We start from the raw sequence: 4,427 nt of genomic DNA, 5'->3' as shown, positions 1-4,427 counted from the left end.
TGGGTCTTCTGTGTCCCAGGCTGAAGCTCTATCCACTGTGCCACTGACTAGTCAGGCTAAAGTTTTATATTTGGAAGTCCATGTGAATTTTGCATTTTGCCCCATAATACATGCATGTTTGTTTTAATATCAATATAGTTTATATTAATTATAGAAAAGTTTATACTTTTAAAAAACAATTTATAAGTTATTTTTTATTGATTTTAGAGAGAAGAGAGAGAGAATAAAATAGCAATTTGTTGTCCCACTTATTTATGCACTCTTTGGTTGATTTTTATATGTGCCCTGACCTGGGATCAAACCTGCAAACTTGGCACATCGAGATGAGCTCTAACCAACTGAGTTATCTGGCCAGGGCTCAGTTTATACTTTGAACTCTGTAATTCCATGTCTAACATTTTTCTAAGAAGATATGAACAAAGTCATACCACTATTTCACCATAAAAATTATAAACATAATGCACAGTGATAAACATTTTCTTAAGTAAAATACATATCTAAATAATCATACATAATATAGCCATTAAATTAACTATGTAGATATTGGTGACTTAAAAAAATTCTATAATCATTCAGGCTCTGTGTGTGTGTGTGTGTGTGTGTGTGTGTGTGTATAATGTGGGACATCATCAATCACAATGGATTTTCCAGAAAGACAAATTGTAAGTATAAACATTGATATTTCAGATCCAACAGGTCATAAACCAGATAGTTTTATTAAAATATTTACCCTAAGAACACTCTGATTCCTATTTCTGACAGCCTACCCACACCCACATTCATCAACTACCATATCTTTACAATGTCGCAGAATGACATTGTCGTCATTGTCCTGGTACAGCATGGAAATAGGGGACAGCTTGGTGGGAACTCAGACAGCCTGAGGGGTCGCTGGGTCAGCTGCATGCATCAGTGCTTGCATGAAAGCATAATTGGAGCTGTTGAAGGAAGTGGTCAGTGAGAAAGGACAATCTCCATGGCAGTAATTTGCCATGAACCCTTCAGGGCGATCATCCATTTGTGCCAGCCCACGTCCCTGAAGTTGATAAATAGCTGGTGATGATGGCAGAGGGTGTTGCAAGAAGCATTAGAGGCAGAGATGGCTGCCCTCCTTTTTCAGGAAGAATGGTGGCACTGCTCAGGGTTGAGGGTCACCACCAGCAGGGAAGCATGAAGAGAACATGTCAGTCCGGCACAGGTGTCCTCAAGCTGAAAATTCACCCCAGAGTCTCTGTGTCCTTTGACCAGTATGCCTAGGAGCAAACCTAAGTTCTTCTGAGGGTTATTATTTCATTCTTTTGCCACATTCAGTAGGTTGAAGTGAAGGACATTTTGGGGCCATGGTACTGACTGCAATACAAACATTTTACCTGGCTTAGGAATGGATTGGCCCCATATCTGAGGCTTGTGAACCAGGGACAGAGCCAATTCCAGTTCTGGTCCCAGGTTTTAGTAAGTGTTGGGCCCCAGCTCCAGACCCAGCTGGGCCATTGTTAAACTGCTCCTTGTCTTTAACTGCAGACAGGTTGAAGTAGAGGACCTTCTGTAGGCAAGAGGAGGCTTGGGGAGGGTTCTTGGAGTAAAGAAGGAAACCTAGATGGAACAGAGAGATGTACATGTCACTATCATATATTTTACTTTATGTCCACCTATAACATAAATGTCAAATGTTATATGTATATCACATATGCAAAGTAAGGGCAAAAAATAATCAGTTATACTCAAACCCTATTATTTGGGAGATTTATTTTTTTACTCCTCCTTTTTTAACTAATTATTTTTTTTAGAAAACTTTTTACTTATTAATTTTTGAGAGAGAGAAAGGTGGCAGGGTGGGGCTGAGGAGAGAAACATCAATTTGCTGCTCCACCAATTCATACATTCACTGGTTGACTCTTGTATGTGCCCTGACTGGGTGGATTGGGACAATGCTCCAATCAACTGAGCTAACTGGCCAGGGCCTGATTCATTTTTAACTATAGTTGACATAGAATATATTAATTTCAGGTGCACAATATAGTTATTAGACATTTATACCTTATGAAGTGATCACCATAAGTCTAGACCCATCAGGAATCACACATAGTTATTATAATATTATTGACTATATTACTTATGCTGTACATTACATTCTCAGGACTAATTTTTTTAAAGATTTTATTTATTGATTTTAGAGAGAGGAGAGAGAAAGAAGAGAAAGGCCAGGGGAAGGAGCAGGAAGCATCAACTTGTAGTTGCTTCTTCTATGTGCCTTGACCAGGTAAGCCCTGGGTTTCAAACCACCAACCTCAGCATTCCAGGTTGACACTTTATCCACTGCGCCACCACAGCTCAGGCTCCCAGGACTTTTAAATTTTATAACTAGCAGTTTGTACTTCCTAATGCCCTTAAAAATGTGGAATGCTTCTCAAATTTACATGTCATTCTTACAGAGGGGCCATGCTAATCTTCTCTGTGTCATTTCAATTTTTAGTATACATGCTAACAAAGTAAGCACAAGGCCAGAGGTTCTTATCCTCACATGTGCAAATCCCCATGGGGTCCTGTATGGTTCATGATAATAGATGGAAAAAAGAATTACATCATCATTTTTACTAAACTCTAAATAAAATTTAGCATTTCTTTCAATTTTGAAAATAGTCAACAAATCCTCAAAATATTACCAGGGCCTATGACACTATTACCAATAGAAAACATAGATATGTTCAGACATTAAGTTGTTGCAAATATCTTAAAATAACACAAACACTACTTTGAAGTATGGTAGTTAGAATCCCTTCTATAGGTCCTATTATTTGTTACATTAATAAAGCATCATAGCCTGACTTGTGGTGGTGCAGTGGATAAAGCATCGACCTGGAACGCTGAGATCCCCGGTTCGAAACCCTGGGCTTGCCCAGTCAAGGCACATATGGGAGTTGATGCTTCCTGCTCCTCCCCCTCCTCTCTCCCCCATTCTCTAAAATGAATAAATAAAATCTTTAAAATAAAATAAAGCATCATATATGTTATTATATACACATTTTTAATTTTATTTATTTATTTTAGAGAGAGGAGACAGAGAAAGAGAGAGAGAGAGAGAGAAGGGGGAGGAGCAAGAAGCATCAACTCCCATATGTGCCTTGACCAGACAAGCCTGGGGTTTTGAACTGGTGACCTCAGCATTCCAGGTTGACGCTTTATCCACTGCGCTACCGCAGGTCAGGCCCACATTTGTTTTAAAAACATTTTTATATTGGGGTGGTGAACACACAATATGGTATACTAATGATGTATTATAGAATTGTACACCTGAAACCTATATAATTTATTAATTAATGTCACCCCAATAAATTCAATTAATAAATATTTTTATAAATGTATTCCAATATTTATTAAAAATATTTTTTAGATTTTATTTATTCATTTTAGAGAAGAGGGAGAGAGAGAGAGAGAGAGACAGAGAAAAGAGGAGGAGAAGCAGGAAGCATCAACTCTCATATGTGCTTTGACCAGGCAAGCCCAGAGTTTTGAACCGGCAACCTCAGCATTCCAGGTCAACGTTTTATCCACTGTGCCACCACAGGTCAGGCTGTATTCAATATTTAATTGATCTCTTTTGAAATTCTAAATATTTTATTTGAGATATGTAAACCATTGTTCTGAGAAGGAATCCATTGGTTTCAACTGAACTGCTAAAGGGACCCATGGCAAAAAATGTTTAAGAATCCCTTAGGGCCTGGCCTGTGGTGGAGCAGTGAATAGATCATAGACCTGGAATGCTGAGGTCACCATTTCTAAACCCTGGGCTTGCCAGGTCAAGGCACATATGACAAGCAACCAATGAACAACTAAAGTGAAGCAACTATGAGTTGATACTTCTTGTTCTCTTCCCCTCCTATGTAAAATTAATAAATAAAATCTTAAAAAAAAATGTCCTAGGCTCAGGTGTTGCTGTATAAAATCTAACCACTTAGAATAATTTCAAAACAAAGTCCTGTCATTTAGCTAAGATTGGCCCTCCAGAAATTCTTTATGATTTATCTTTAATTAATTTTTATCTAAAGTCCACATTTGTCAATGTCAGCAGTGTCTAATCCTATATGTCTGAAGACTTTGTCTTCCATATCACTGAATATTGAGGTGCAATATGATTCTTCCATTTTTCCTTATGGTCCCCCTTCTCTGTATCTTTTGAAGTTGTAGAAGTATTTTTCCAGGGAAGGGTGTAGGGGGAAGGGTCTAAAAAGGGACAAATATAAGGTAACAGAAGGTGATTTAACTTTGGGTGAAGGGTATACAACATAATCAACAGTTCAATTGCTATGGAAATGTTTACCTGAAACCTATGTACTTTTATTGATCAATGTCACCCTGTTAAGTTTAATTTTCTAAATAATAAAATAAAAAGTATCTTTCCTATTTTCAAAGCTAACTTCTCTGCCTGG

General features: G+C 37.7%; 1 non-coding gene and 1 pseudogene across 1 annotated transcript; both read right to left on the bottom strand.

The window, feature by feature from the left end:
* Window positions 1-763: 763 nt before the first annotated feature.
* Window positions 764-1,618, bottom strand: LOC136388374 (growth/differentiation factor 3 pseudogene; annotated as a pseudogene).
* A 771-nt stretch (window positions 1,619-2,389) lies between these two features.
* Window positions 2,390-2,497, bottom strand: LOC136390249 (U6 spliceosomal RNA). Its single transcript, XR_010748678.1, has one exon. It is a non-coding gene; the product is annotated as a U6 spliceosomal RNA (small nuclear RNA).
* Window positions 2,498-4,427: the final 1,930 nt, after the last annotated feature.

The sequence above is a fragment of the Saccopteryx leptura genome, chromosome 1 (genome assembly GCF_036850995.1).
Source record: "Saccopteryx leptura isolate mSacLep1 chromosome 1, mSacLep1_pri_phased_curated, whole genome shotgun sequence".
NCBI classification, from domain to species: Eukaryota; Metazoa; Chordata; class Mammalia; order Chiroptera; family Emballonuridae; genus Saccopteryx; species Saccopteryx leptura.
This window is presented reverse-complemented; position numbering and strand designations above follow the sequence as displayed.